A 16,726-nucleotide genomic window follows, 5' to 3' on the forward strand; every position below is an offset into this window, starting at 1 on the left:
CATTCAGCAGCTATTAAAGCAGTTTGAGACATGAAACAAAGGATTTAGAGAAAATATTTGGTAGCTAAAACCAATGAGTTTTATGATAAACCTATGTAATAGTTCAAGGTCTACATCAAGTATCTTTCAAACTCAGGAGTCCACAAAATACAAACACATAACAGGAACAAGCAAGCTGCTAACAAGCTTCTCTGTGCTCTCACTCATATGACACAGCTGCAAGCAACAATTGAGCAGGTGCAACCAAGCTTTTGAGAATTCCTGCCTGTTGCCCAGGCACCACAACACCCCACCGTTGAGATTTTAAACAGGTGCAAACATTTTTTTCCATTTGTCTAGTGCTTGAGACATGTAGCAGACAGTACATCTGCAACCACTTCTTACCTAAAGCAACCCCACAAAAAATAAACCCCAAAAGAGCAAAAAAGTTTGAAAACAACACAATGATTTAAAAGAAACAGTAGTATTGGAATAGTTCTAACTCATGAAATAATCTTAAAACTGTTTATTTGATTTTTACAATGAAATTCAACGTATTTATAAAATATAGTTCTTCAAAGCTGTCAATAATTATAATTATAGTACTCAAAAATGTACATTTTCATATTATCAACTCAGTGGTTTTAATGTACAAAAATCTAACAACTTGTCAGTTAATACATATATTTACATAACTATACTTAATTTACATACATACCTGTGTGGCTATGAGGCACCAACAGACTCGCAAGTTATCAGGTGTTCTGAAATGAAAAACAATTATGTCACATAAGTAAAAGTTAGTTTACTAAATTGATAGGAGTATTTAAGCTGAGACAATTTCGGTAGAGAAGTAGGAAAGAATGCAGTATATAAAGGAGGTGAATTATTTTGTTTCTATGGTCTCCATTGGATATTTCAGATCACCCAATCACCCTAAATTCATGAGTTAATACACAAACACACACAGACACACACACAACCCCTAAGCTGTGTTATTAAAAAAAACACCAGCAAGGGACTGAGACTCACCATAGCCTGGGAACCACAAATGCTTTCACTACAGGATGAGGCAAACACTTAAAAATGATTTTTTTTTTGGTATTCTTCCAAGACTATTGCTTTCCTAATACAAATATGACTGCCGTGTCTAAAATGAAAGTACTCTGATTCATCTGCACTTGGTTTGGCTAGAAGATTGATGAGGAAGAAAGGTGCTTTTGCAGAGCTACCCACAAAACATGCATAAATAAATAAAAGTAAACTTTGAATGCTCATTAACTTTGCTGCAACAGTAAACAAAATGAGACTGATCAGTATGAGAGGGAATATTAACACCACATCAGGCATAATGCATAATGCCTCAACCCAACACACTTTCACAAAACTGAGTGAAGTGGGTTTTGATTCTGAAGACTTGTGTAAGTACAGCTTAAACAAACACATGTCACTTACAATTAGACTTGAAAATTTTTGGATTTAGATGGAAGTTGCACTGTAACATGCAACTTCCAAACTAAATTCTAAAAAAAAAAATTCACAATTCTGAAAGCAAAACAAACTGTTTAATTTATATATATATATATATATATATATGTTAGCTTTACTTGATACTATTTATTTAAAAATATGTATAGGTAATAACCAGTCTTGATGATGGCTCAGTGGGATTGAGAATTTCTAAAGGTATGTGATGTGTCAAGAACTCAAAGTTCAAAAGTTTAACTCAGTAATTTTACTTCTAGGACTCCAGCTTACATAATAGACTACCAAAAGAATTTATTTAAAAAGACAAGTTTATGATAACAAAACTATACATATCCTAAATGTCTAATAACAGAAAATTAAAGCAAATCACTTACATGTAAGGGAAGATTTTTGCAATAATAAAAAGTACTTTAAAAGAATAATTTCATTTTATAGGAAATGTAATTTTATAACAGTATAACACTATAATGGTCTATAAACATGTATCATTTTCATGGACAGTATAAAATTATGTAGATGAGAAAAAACAAAAGAAACATGAAATAATAATTATATCTGAATGATAAATTATAAAGTGTTCAAATGTTGTAATTTCACCATTTTCATCATAGTAAAATTACTAGGTGGCAAGATAGAGGCAGAAGAAAAAAAAACTACAAAGTGCAACGTGAAAATCATAAATCTTACCTTCCTCAGAGAAGTAAATTAATATAATCACAATTACCCAGGAAGTATATCTACATTAAGAAACACTTTCACCTCTTCCTCATAAAGTTATAGCCAAGGTCTTTTTTACTGCTCTAAAATTTATACCAGTACTTTAATAACACATTTTAATCATCTTTAAAAGTAAAGTTCTTTAATTAAGCAGAGTGAAATGATGGCAATAACAATATAAGATTAAAAATCTGTTCAATCTAGTCCAGACTAATTATTTACTAAATCAACAACATTTAGTGAGCATCTACTATGTGCAAGGACCAGTTTTTGGCACTCTGATATACTGAGAGATGAATTAGGACATATTTTATCTTCACAGTGCTAACAATATAAAAACACTAAAAACATGTACAAACAGCTCAAATAAAGAGGTAAACATAAAATATCTCAAGGCATTTGTGAGCAATCATTAAGTAAGAAAGCATATGTCAGGGTTATCCTTTCATAGTATTGAGCAAAAAACTTTTATTTAGTTAACAATAAATAAAAACTCATGCTAATTAGTAGGCATCACTTACAAAAATGCACGAATAAATTACTTTTGCTAAGTATTTAAGATTTTTATGTGATTTACTTTTCTCAAAGGAGATATAATAGAAAATCAAGCATTAAGGAATAGTGATCCAATCTAAGATACTCCATTAGAAGATTATCTCCTGTTATTTAGAACCACATGAAACACATGCACAATTATTAACAGATTACAGTTATTTATTGGCAACCAAAGTAACTTTGTTAGTTACTTGTTAATCCTGCCTAAAGATACTGTTATGACAACACCACCAGGGTACAACAGATTTGTTATGTAGATAAAATTACACACACACAGATTTTGCTCAAAAGCAGGTCAGCTTTTGTGGGGACTAACCATAATCTTTGCCTTTCTGATGTCAGTGCCACCTAATGGCTATAAAGTTGAGGTCAATGAGGTGTCACAGGGAGACAGCACTAAGAAAAAGTATTCATATGATCAATGATTTATCTGTATACCAGGTTCTAGACAGAAGCACAGTTAGAAGGTAGCATGACAATTAATTAACCATTTAGCTTTTGACATCAGACAGTGCTGGAAAAGAAGTCCAGTTGCTCTTCTTGGTGATTTTCAGCAAATTTCATGTTCCCCTCTGTGAAATGTTCATCACATTTCCTACCTTATAGGGTAATTTTTGTAAATCTGTGTCATAGTCATACGAAGGAATTAGTGCAGGCTACAAAGTATTTTTTTATTTTAATTAAACAAGGAAGATGACCTCACACTTTAAGATAAGGGACCATGAAGAGTAGGGAAGCAGACAGCTCACTCTGTATATTGCCCTATACTTCAGCAGTTCACCAAAGAGCCAGTCCTGTGTTAGATGTCACCGAGCACAGAAAATACTCTATTACAATAGAAACAGCCAAAATAACTCAAAATTAGTATTTTTAAGTACTATTCCTATCACTAAACAAAAAAGTAATAGATTCTAAGTTATACATGCAGCAATGATACTCAATATATCAGGATAAAAAATATTTCATATTTAACTGAAACCATCAGGAAAAAGTAAAATATGAACAAAATAAATAACATTAGTGACCTGGAATCATTCTACGTATTAAGAACATTTAATCAGTCATATGTGTAATAAACGTTTGGAATACATATTTATGTATTCTAAACAGACATTGCGAATGACCTGCACTCCCTCCCATATGTTAGGCTCATAAAGAAGTCAGAGATGTTAGCAAAAGTAACAACTTTGTTTTTCTTCTCCTGGCCTGAAAGACAGAAATGGATGAACAAACTATATTTTTCTAGCCTTCATTTCCGTTTGATTTAAAGGACAGCACTGATCCCGAATTAAGCACTGTGTCTTTAGATTTTCCTACAAAGTATGTAATCCCTACAAGTGTGCACGTCTTGTGAGGTAAAGTTACTAAGAGCAGTATTACAGATAAAGAGACACAGTATATAGCGTTTATCTTTTTAAAGGTCTTTTTATTCTAGATTGCCACAGCTGTGGTTTGCAAAGAAAAACTTTTTGCGGGGAGTGAATGCTGTACTGGGATTAAACTCAAGGCCACATGCTTGGCTCTACACTAATACCATGTCACTAGTTCCTATTGCTTTAGCTTTTCAGATAATGTCTCATGCTTTTCTGGGGCTCATCTGGAAACATGTCTCCATATCTCTTATCTAGGATAAAAATTATATGTCCTAGGAAAATTTATACAACTACCACAGTATATAATTCTATCATATTTAAAACAATGACATTTTATTAACAGGGTTTTTATGCCAATTTAATAAGATTAAATATATTTGAATATATTTAGCTCTCTCTATATGTGTGTGTATATATATATAAAGATATTATAGTGTGTCAAAGCAATTGTTAGTAAAATTCATGTATACATTTAATGCATGTAGTTTCTATTTTTCATTAGGAATTTGGAAAATTGAAATATTCATTAGGCACATATTAGAAATTTTACATTCTGCACATGATTTTACATTCTGGAAACTCAGACTGTGCAAATACAGTTGTGAATTTATTGTTTATTATTATTTACTATGACATAGTGACAACATATCATTCTCTAGGTGCTACATGCCGGAAGTATAAAAGGTAAATGTGTACATGTTCATTAGGTTTAATTATAAAGCAACAGGTAGTACTTTGCCTTTTGTGCTTAACAGACAGTGGTTGCCAACTTGTAAGAGAATCTTGGTAGAGTTGAGTATCCTTTATCCAAAAATCTTGGAACCAGATGTCTTAAAGATTTCAGATTTTTCCTGGATTTTGGATTATTTACATAAACATAATGAGATATCTTGGGATTTAGCCCAGGTATAAACACAAAATTTACTTATATTTCAAATATACCTTATTCATGCAGCCTATAGGTGATTTTTACCAAATTTTTTTACTACATGTGCCTTTTGGCTGTGTCCTATCAGATGAAATTAAATGTGTAATTTTCCATTTCTGGTATCAGTGTGAGGCTACACAACACTTCAGGGCAATAATTCAACTCGGCAATAATACATTATACGATAGATACAAAATGAAGGCTTTAAATGACTGCAGTGCTATAAAAAAATACAGTTGCATACTAATATACCTGGAGTATCTCGAAGAAGAAAATATACTTTGGCAAGATCCTTTCAACAGCCTGAAGTTTCAGAGAAAGGCTAACTTTAATGATCAAGATATCAAACATATGAAAGTTCTTCCATAAATGTCAGCAAATAGAAATGAACAATTAAATATTAGCATTATACTAAATATGAATAGTATATAATCTTAAGAATCAAAGTAACAGTAAATATTAGTGAGAACAAAAAACTTCAAATAAAAAGGAAAAACAAAGATAAACTATAAGAAGTCAGATTCATTTTAAAAAATTGGAAATTAACTTGTCATTTAAATTGATACTAAAGATTATCTTACATTAAATTCAGTTAAGGATGAAATACTGAACTGTAATACAATCTGAATGAACTTATCAATAATACAAAAGAAATAAAGATAGTATAAGATTAAGAATTATTGAGGAAAATATAAATATAATAATTATTATTTCAGAATGAGAAAATGGAGACAAAAGGACAATATCTGTAGTGATGATATATCTTTTCCAAAGTTGGAAAGCATAAAATTCAGATGCATAGAGTTCTTATACCAAAAAACAAGTTTGACAAGAAATGTACTTTACTTATGTAACTGTAACCCAGAAGTACATCACCCTGACAATAAAAAAAATTAATGAAAAAAGAAATGCAAACATAGACACAGTATAATGAAGTCTACAACTCTGTCTTATTCAGGATGCTATCATGGAAACACGAATTACTCAAAACATTGAAGCTTGTAGAGGAAGAGGCTGATAAACAATGGGTCAAGGAGAGAAACAGGAAGCCTTGGCTGGTGGTAAAAACGCAGAGCTGTCACTAAAGGCCTCCAAAGGAGAAACATTCCTATTTTGCATTCTCTGACATTCTGTCATTATTAACCACTAGTGATTACTATTGGCTGAATCTAGACAGAAGAACTGATCTATGAAATTCAGCTTGTATAGTCTACTCTCTTAAAAGAAAATCAAGTAGATTGAAATACAAGAATGAATCTGAGAAACAAAGAGTCCAGAACCTATATAAATGTCAAAGGCAAAGAGGAAAGCTAAGGAAATTCAAACAAACAGCAACAAATCTTTAATGTTTCAGGCTTCTAAATTTGGGGTTATGTTGTTACCAGACTACACATGAAACAGAAAATGAAGAGAACATTTATTAAGCAGGTTACTACTGTTATAGAGTTCTGTCCTACAAAAAAACAGTATAGCATGTTGATACAAGATCTACATGAATTGTAGCCTTCTTTCTATCTCTTTTTCCCTTGAAGTTGTCTATGAAATATCAGGTAGTAGCAAATGGAAATTCAATTTTCATACTTTAGCAAAAAGTACAGTTTAGTAAATACTCTTTTTTACTTGGTTAGTCACTCAAAAATCCATTGCTATCTTTAAAGTTTTTCTGCCTTGTAAAAATACTATAGAAAAACAGGTTTCAACATTGGCTTTAATTTTTTTCCCATATCTGGACTTGAACTAAAGGTCTTGCACTTGGCTCAGCATGCTTACACACTGAGATACTATCACTTTAGACGTGGTTATACCCTGGCATTTTGCTGGCTTTTTTGGAAATGAAGTCTTGTGAACTTTTCTCCTTAAGCTGCCTTCAAAAAATTCTATCTACCTACCTATCTATCTATCTATCTATCTATCTATCTATCTGTCTGTCTGTCTGTCTGTCTGTCTGTCTGTCTGTCTGTCTGTCTGTCTGTCTGTCTGTCTGTCTGTCTGTCTATCTCTGTCTCTCTGCCTGCCTACCTACATGCCTGTCTATTTTAAAGTGGTTGTCCCAAGGGGTTTCAATTCAACATGTCAGATTGAGAACAATACATCTTGACCAATGTCACCCCCTTTCAGAATTCATCCCACATCTCTTCCAAACCTACTCATTCCCAGACTGCCTCTGAACCCAGATCTTCCAGATCTCAGACTTTTGAGTAGCTAGGATTGCAGGTATGAGCCACCAGCACCCAGCCTTAGAATTCTTATTTTTTATCACCAAAAATTCAGAATTATTTGCTTTAAAAATATTGTAGAAGCTGGGTGCTCAAGGTGACTCCTAGAGCTGAAAAGCTAAGAGACAGAGCCCAGCCCCTAAGTTCAATACACACAAAAGTAAATTGTCATAGATAAAATACATGCTGATATATTCACAGTGAGCTTATTTATGAAAATGATTCTGGAAATGTTAAGTAGCATCCTTTTGTAATCAGATTATGAATTTATCAAAATCCATTTTTTTGTTTTCATCAAAGATGAGCCATCAACTTTAAATGAAATGAAGTCAAATTGGTCTTGTGATCACTTTAATGCTAAACTTAGTCCTAAAGCATTTTTAAACACAAAGCAATACTCCAGAGTAAGACTTGAAACAAAGAAAATCTACTTTTTGCTCCTCTCTCAGTTCTTAGTAAATTGGGAATGTGGGAGATGTTCTCTTTAAAATAAAATTGATCTTGCCACTTTAGAATGTTTCTTCTCAGACTTATTCCTAACATTCCTCTTTCCCTTTTGTCATCTTCTGGAAGGAGTGAACAGAGGTGAGAGGCTTTTAAAGGTTAGTCATTAGAGAAATGAGGACATTAATTTTTTTCTCCAATTATGATTTTCTTAATTTCTTGCCACCTTGAATAAAGAATATACAAAATAGTAAAAAATGTTAATATTTACTGAAAGTATTAAGATTTTTAAAAAATTTAGGCTAAACTAAAAATATAGAAAAGTAGGATGAAATAACCATCACCAAAGCATTGGACTTTATAAAATTTGGTAAAAAAAAAAAAACAAACAAATGAAAAAGCATGCTTTCCTTCTGTTTTCTTGGCCTATAGATGCTGGGGACATGATTCATTTTGCCATCCCCCATTCTCACATCAGCTCACTTTTTGTTCAGCTCCATCTGCAGGCTGGCATATAATTACTTCTTCAGCTCCTATGCTATTTGGTTTTAAGCACCTCTTACCCCCAAGGCCTCATGGCTCTAAGGGCTTGTTGAATTTAAACAAGCACATTTAAATCTTTGTCTTTAAACGAGTAAAATAAAAGTCTTAACACCTAACACAGAGTACTCTTTGTTTCATCTACTCTCTAAATGCGCATGTTATAATTGTCTACCAGATCATAATGAGCATGTATCCATCCTCAAAATCAGAGAAAGAAGGATTCATTCTAGAGATAAATTCACAATAAATGGTTTTATTCTTGATTAGCTATGTGTGTTTGGGGATACAGAGATTGGCACCTGCATAATTTAACTACTTAATAAGAATCAGATGATCAGGGACACCTTGGAAGAGAAGGGTGGGAAAAAAAAGTGGAGGGAAAAACTGGAGAAAAATAACAAGTATACTAACAGAAAATAATATAATACAGCTGAGGAAAGAAATGCTAAGCCTTAACTCTCACTAACAAACTGCAAATTCATGCATATATCACAGGATTCATGTGCCCATGAGCTTATACTTGGATTATAATTTCAGAGATGCTAAAACTGTCTGCTTTACTAGTGAGACCGTCGGCATGGATTCTACTATGGTTACTGCTGGCAAATCATCAACAGCATCTACAGTCTTAGTTTAACCTAAGTAAATGAGTGTTCATTATATTGGTTCCACAGATCATTTATTAATGGATTTTCAAAGGAAAAAATATGCAGAAGCTGAATAAGAAGATAGGTATGCATTACATCATAAATGGCATTCAAATAGACCTGGAAAGAAAAGTTTGTTTAATTAGGGAGCATGAGAGCAAGCTATGAAATTTGAGAAGGTTTGGCAGACTACAGAGGATTCTTTCCATGGTCCAAAGAAAGTCAGAAATGAATGGATAAATGTCCTCATTTCTAAATTTATAGGAATTAATCAAATTGTAATCAGACATTTCTGACTCATGCGTGCATGGAGGGAAGTCTAATAAGACAATAATATGCCTATATTCAAGGGACAGGTATTTGGGGGACACAGGATACCCTAGCTTGAAATACATATTTCCTATATATTATTTTAGAAAAAATGGGTAATATATATATTTGATTTCCTTGCACAGACCCTATAATACTTTTGTAAAATTACACAAAGGTATTGAATATTAAAACTAACTACACAAATAAGCACTCACTGAGTACACTGAAGAAACTCCTCCAGTACTGAACAGTCACAGTCAGATAAGACATGAATTTCTATCAGGAGCCCAACGGTACTGGCTGCCAGTGACTCATGCTTGCTAGTAACCCTAGCTATTCAAGAGGCTGAGATCCAAGAATCTCAGTTTGTTTAAAGCCAGTGTGGGCAGGAAAGCTGACAGGACTCTTGTTTTCATTTAACCACCAAAAAGCTAAAAGTGGAGCTATGGCTCAAGTGGTAGAGTTCTAGTCTTGAGCAAAAAAGTCAGGCTCTGCCTAACTGCCCCAAGACTGGCATGTGCACACACACACACACACACACACACACACAGCCCAAAGCCCAATATCAGAATATTAGAACAACTTGGGATAACAAAAACATTTCCTTTCCTGGCATTGTCTACACTTAATGTATGTAGGCTTGATCTATAAGATTATTTTTCTTAATTCTTAAAGACAACACGCATACCTGTAACAACAACATGCACAGATATGAAGGAGACATAGGTAGGAGTTCTCCCCTGAATCTACCATCTTTTGATCAATACACTTGTGTACACTTGGCTACCACCACACCATGTATATTTATATATTTATAGATTCATTCTAACTTCCACATATGGGAGAAAACATGTATCTGTGGTCTTACTTAACATGATTTTTCAAGGTCCTTCCATTTCTTTGCAAATGAAGCTATATCACTTTCTAATAGATAAGTAAAATTTCATTGTGCCTAGTATCTAGAATATACAGAGATCTTAAGACAATAAACCCTCATAGAATGAACAACCCAATTAATAAATGGGCAAACAAGCTAAATAGAAACTTCATAACAGAAGTAATAATGGCCAAAAGACATCTGAAGAAATACTCAAGATCTCTTGCCATAAAAGAAATGAAAATCAAAACAAAACTGAGATTCCGTATCACTCTAGTTAGAATGGCTATCATCAAGAATACACACAATAACAGATGCTGGCAAGGATGTGGCATAAAAGCAACCCTAAAACTGTTGGTAGCAATGTAAACTAGTACAACTACTCTGAAAAGTAGTTTGGAAATTCTTCAAAAAATTAAACACAGAACTGCTGATGATCCAGCAATTCCACTCCTGGGTATTTATTTATCTAAATGAATACAAACTATGACACAGTAAAGCCACTAACACAGCCATGTTCATTGCAGAGTTATTCATAATAGTCAAGGTATAGAATCAACCCAGATGTCCCTCAGTGGATGAATGGATCAAAACAACAAAAATGCATATTTTTTTAAGGACTGAAACATGTTTCAAGGATGCCTACTTAGAACTAGGTCTTAAATTCAAACTCTAGTACTATAAAAACCAAATGAAATAAACCTAATACTAATGGAAACATTATGTTGTATTTTAGTGCTACATTTAACTTAAAATATATTTTAAGTGATTTTTCCATTTTAAGAGCTGCAACATAATTTAAAAGAGATAGGGACTATTTACTGGAACAGTTCTTACATTAGAGATTTAACTTGTTTGAATCAAGATGCATGCAATTACCTATACTAGGACAATTTTTTGTACAGACAAGAAATAACTTTTAGAAAATAATGTGATTTTTGGTAATTTTTCAATCTTAAAAACTTAGTTTTGGCTCAGAAGATAAATATCAGCATCTAACTGAAGGTTGATCTATTTATTCAAGAGGAACAAACTTTATTAACAAACTTTTTGTATTTTAAATGCTGAATAAAATGTAGTAAAAACTTCATATATAGGAGAGTACATGATACATATGACTTCACAAATTACAAAGTAAACTACTATGCTCCTCAAGTATGACAATTAGCTTATCATCCTGAATTGAAGATCTATGGTTCTGTCTACTAAATAGTATAGCTTTTAACAAAATATTCCTTTTTTTTGAAGGAAAAAAACTATGATACTTAAATGAAATAAAGTTGTTTACAAAAAGTTTTTAAGGTACTAAGAACTGACCAAAGTAGTTTTATCTTAAACTCAGTATTATATTCAAAAACAAAAACAATGAGGTAAATTTTATATTGTTTAAAACCTTCGCACTGGAGGTATTTGCTAATTTCTAACATCAGGATGAGAAAGGGCACAAAACTCTAGCTCACAGTGCTAAAGTGTTATGAACAGGAGACAAGCATTACTCTTTGACTCTATCAAGATAAGCTGGCATAAGATATGTGGAAGGGATACCTATACTTCAATGTTCACTGAAGTTCATTCACAATAGCTAAGATATAGGAGCAAACTAAGTGTCCATTACCAGATGAATGTCTAAAGAAAATCAGATAAATATATCACAATATTATTAGATAAAATATCGGAGCATTATTTAGGCCTTTGAAAGGAAGCCTTAACATTTGCAACAATATGGATGAAACTGAAAAAGAGTGGCTAAGTGATTTAATGATGAGAAGTCTAAATAGGGAAAGTCATAGAAGCAGAGTAAACTGCTTAGGCTGACCAGGATGTGTGTGTGTGTGTGTGTGTGTGTGTGTGTGTGTGTGTGTGTGTGTGTGTGTGTGTGTGTGTGTGTGTGTGTGTGTGTGTGTGTGTGGTGGGAGGGAGAGGGAGAGGGAGAGGGAGAGAGAGAGAGAGAGGTGATGTAGTATATGTATAAGGTGATAGGGAATGGAAAAATGTTCTAAAAGTACAAAATTTCAGTTAGAGAAGGAATGATTTTACCAATCTATTGCATTGCATGTGATTATAGTTAATACATATTTCAAAACACCTAAAAGTACATTATAAATGGTTTCTCAAAAACAAGTAGAGAGGTGATGAATGTTACCTTGATTCACTAAATCCATACTCTAAATATCAAATTCACACTGCATTTATAATTTTTTTTATTTTTAAACTTAAATGGCTCAAGTAGGAAGTTATAATTTAACATTTCCATTCATGTGTCCTGGACTCTTGATGACTCGCCCTTTCAGAGTCTCGCTCCATATTTGTCAACTAAAAATAATACATAGAAAAAAATATAGATATAGAAAAATTAAAGTATAACCTACAATTCTAAAACAATTGGTAGAAAAGCTCTAAAAGAAAGGCCAAATTTAACAATGTAAAAAAATTTCACCAGCAAATTTACACTATAAACTATACTAATAGGCAATTTTCAGGGAGAAAGAAAATTAATTCAGTCAGTGATATGCAGATGCACAAAGAAAATGAGTCCACCAAAAAGGATTTATAAGTAAAACATGTAATAACAATACTTTCTCAGGAATATGAACATCTAAAAGATTATGTCATCAAACACCAATAAAACAAAGTTCAGAGAAGGATAAAAGTAGTTGCTTTCCCAGAAAGAGATAATGTGTATTATTCTAGAAGTCATACTAGAAGTTATACTGAGTATAGTAAAATATAATATAGTATAGGTATTAGAATAGTATAACTACTAAGTTTCCAACAAATAGTGTTATGATTCTAGGGACTAGAATCTATGGACTAGTATTGTTCTATGTAACTTCTGTGTACTTTCTGAAAACTCACTTATCTACACCTTTATGATTTCTAATTTTTATTTTATTTTAGTGAACATACTGTACAGAGGGGTTACAATTTCATGGGCAGGATAATGCGTACATTTCTTATCAAGCATTGCAGCCTCCTCCTTTGTTTACCCTTCACATCCCTTCCCAGCCTTCCTCCCCCATCCCCCCCTCCCTCCCCTCACTCCCCCCACCACCCCCGCCCCAACGTTGTAAAGCTCCTTTTCGACATGACAACTTGTACTTCTCATTGTTGCAACAGGTCCACCTGTATCCTTAAACGACTTGTTTTCCCCATCTCCTCCACAAGTTATTTCTAATTTTTTTTATCTGTATGTTTTCTTACAATAAAACATGTAGCAAATCAAAAAAAAACATTATGGCCCTCTAGAAGGCTAGATAAGGTTACATTGACTTCATTTTTCTTCTCTCCGTCCTTCAGTCACTTGGCCTTGAGCATAGACTCAATCACAAAAACGTGTATAAGAGAGAGGCAAATAAACACAAGTGTGCAGGCTAGGGGGTTGTAAAAGAGAGCTCCAAGAAACCAAAAAATGCCTATGAGGTTATGGAAAGAAAAGGACTCAATATGTTGATCTCATAAAGTTGTTAGGAAATTCAAGATCCATCTTGAGGTGCACAAGTATAAAACAGATCTTATTTAGCCCTCAAAAGAAACTGAGAATTGAATTAATAACCAATGACTTTGAGTCTTGGCCACTGGCAAACACAGGATAGACTTGACTAGCAAAGGAAAAAAAGACACTGGAATCATAGAAAGATTATAACTTGTAATGTGAACCTTACCAGGTCAATTGTCTGCTAAAACAAAAATCAACATTCTCCAAACAATATAAACAAGAATGAGAATCTCATAATATTAAAAATGTCAAATATTAAATGTCAAAGATATAATCCACAATTACTAGGCATATGATGAACCAAGAAAATACCAACTTGCATGAGAAGGAGAACCAATAGACACAAAAAACTGCAATAACACAGATGTTGGAATTTAAATTCCCAAGACTTTAAATTAGCCATTATAAAATGTTCTATCAAGCAAAATAGAATAATCTTGAAACTGTAAAGGAAAAAAAATGGTAGATCATCTCAATAACAAAATGAAGAGACCATGAAACTTTAAGATAAGTTAAACTAGCTTGTCAATTTATGAATAGCAAAGAGAAAATAGGGTCTATGTTTTACTACTTTTACTTTTGGTCCCTTCTAGAATATTTGTTTTCATCAAGATTTTTTGGTCTATTGTGCCTAAGACTATCATACTTGTTATATTATTATTATTACTATTTGTTTTTATTATTTTGTAACTATAATGTAGCTATACCAAGAAGTTAAAATTCCATAAAATCCATTATGAGAGTAATACTTTCTTGGTTAATGTCAAATTTAAGGTCAAAATCAAACCAAATTAACTTGACCAAGACCAGATTAGGAGTCAAGAACATTCCCAAGATTAATGTGTGATAATGAACAGCTCATAGAGCATGTTGGGGAGACAAGTGACTATGAGAAGGTAAGTTTGCAAGGATTAAGCTGTTTTTATGGTATGCTTTCATTGGCTGGATATTAGAGAATATGAAGGTATATTAGCTGTGACCTTGAAATTGTGGGGTCATTATTAAAATAACTTTGTTAAACATTCAGGAGTAATAGGAAAAAAATTTAAAAGTGGTTCAGGGACCCATAGTATAAAACAATAAATCTAGCACTTACAGTCTTAGATTATTAGAAAGAAAAAAGTACAATACTAAATAAACATTTGAGTGGGGCTCTAATGGCTCAGGCGTATATCAAAGTGTAGCTGGAGGCTGAAAGCTGAGGATAACAGTTTCAAGCTATACTGGCAAGACAAATCCATGATGCTCCTATTTCCAAATAATGAGGAAAAGAAAAACAAATTAATAATCCTGGACATGGAGATATGGCTTAAATGGTGGACTCAGTCCTGAGGAAAATGTGAGAGTGTGAGGCCCAGTGGTGATTTGTTTTCTCTTTTTTGCAGAGGACAAATATACAAAAAAAAAGTATTTGAAAGAAATGATCTCTGAAAACTCTTCTAATTTTGTAAAATACAAAACCTAGATACTTCAGAATTGCAGCAGACCCTAAATAGGAATAAAAGAAAATAAACCATGTCCACATATGTTAAAACTTCTGGAAGTTTGAAGACAGGGAAGAATATTTTGAAAATATTATCTATGGGGGAACATGATTCAAATGACTTTGGATTTCTCATGAGAAACCATAGAATGTACAAGGAAATGACTCAACTTTCTTCAAAGTGATGACACGAAAGAAATGTTAACATCAAATTCTATATCTAGTAAAAAATATCTTCTCAGAATAAAATGAGGTAAATATATTGTTAGATAAAGAAAAAATTAGTAAATTTGTCCCGAGGAGACTAGCTCTAAAAGATTTGATAAAGTTTCATTAGACTCTAATAAATCTTTAATGAATTTTTAATGTTCAATTAAACATTAAGGATGAAGAGCAACAGAAATAATAAATATATGAGTATTCATAAGAAATTCTTGATTCCTTTAAAATATTTTTCAAATTTTAAAGTTGAATTATAACATCATTTTATCTTTTAAATGTATAAAGATATAAATTATATAATAGATGTAATGTTTATAAGTAGAAAATATACAATGTGAAACTCAGAGCAAAATAATATATCAGAAAAATATATATATTCTATACTCTGACAAAATTATAAATTCTACTCACATTAACAAAGATATTTGACCCTAAGATGGCCATAAAAAGGGACGTGTTTTATTATAAACTTTAGAACAACCCCTAAGCAAAACCACAGAAAGAAAAATATTCAAAAGGATGATAAATTTAAATGGGATATATACATTTTCAAATAAACCAAAACAAAGCAGGAAATAGTAATGAAAACAGAGAGGCAAACAAAAATCATAACAAAATGAAAGTCACAAATTCAAACATAAAACAACATTAAATATAAATGGTCTAAACACACTAATTAAAGAAAATATTGTAAAATTGACTTAATAAATAACCTAACAATGAAGTTTACTTTAAAATATAATTATACAGACAAGTTAAAAGAAAAAGGATGGGACAGAACTGTAGTGGTCCAGAGACCCGCAGAGATTGATCTGGGACCCCAAGAGATAAAGAAATCCATGGAGTCTGAGCTTCTCATACACAATAACATATAGTATTTATATGTAGTCTACATAAAGCTCCTATATCATTTAAACTATCACACTATACTTAAAAATAACTAGAACAGGGGCTGGGAAGGTGGCTCAGTGGTAGAGCGCTTGCCTTGCAATACATGAAGCTCTGGGTTCGATTCCTCAGCACCACATAAGCAAAAAGAAAAAAGCCGGAAGTGGCGCTGTGGCTCAAATGGTAGAGCACTAGCCTTGAGCTGAAGAGCTGAGGGACAGTGCCCAGGCCCAGAGTTCAGGCCCCACAACTGGACCAAAAAAAAAAAAAAAAAAACTAAAACAATGCAAAAGCTATGCAAATGCTTTTATACTGTATTTTGGGGAATAATGACAAGACAAATATCAATAATGTTCAATACAGATGCAGATGTTTTTGTTGTTTATTCAGTTATTTGGGTCTGCAGAATTAGAACCCGCATATATATAGGGCTGGCCGTATCATTAAAGCCCTAATTACGATAGAGCTGGTATTCCTAAGATAATTTTGGACAAAGTAACATCAAAGTGAAGTACCTTACCAATGATTAAGCATGACATTATATAATGTTAATGGTTA

General features: G+C 32.6%; 1 protein-coding gene across 1 annotated transcript in view; it reads right to left on the reverse strand.

Moving 5' to 3' along the window:
• Zbtb20 (zinc finger and BTB domain containing 20) overlaps positions 1-16,726 on the reverse strand; it is a 699,482-nt gene that overhangs the window by 535,293 nt on the left and 147,463 nt on the right. Inside the window, exon 3 of the mRNA XM_042667352.1 lies at positions 698-743. The gene's annotated coding sequence lies outside the window, so the exon portion shown is untranslated. The remainder of the gene's footprint in view (positions 1-697; positions 744-16,726) is intronic.

Source organism: Dipodomys spectabilis, unplaced genomic scaffold, assembly GCF_019054845.1.
Source record: "Dipodomys spectabilis isolate Male_0828 unplaced genomic scaffold, ASM1905484v1 ptg000017l, whole genome shotgun sequence".
NCBI classification, from domain to species: Eukaryota; Metazoa; Chordata; class Mammalia; order Rodentia; family Heteromyidae; genus Dipodomys; species Dipodomys spectabilis.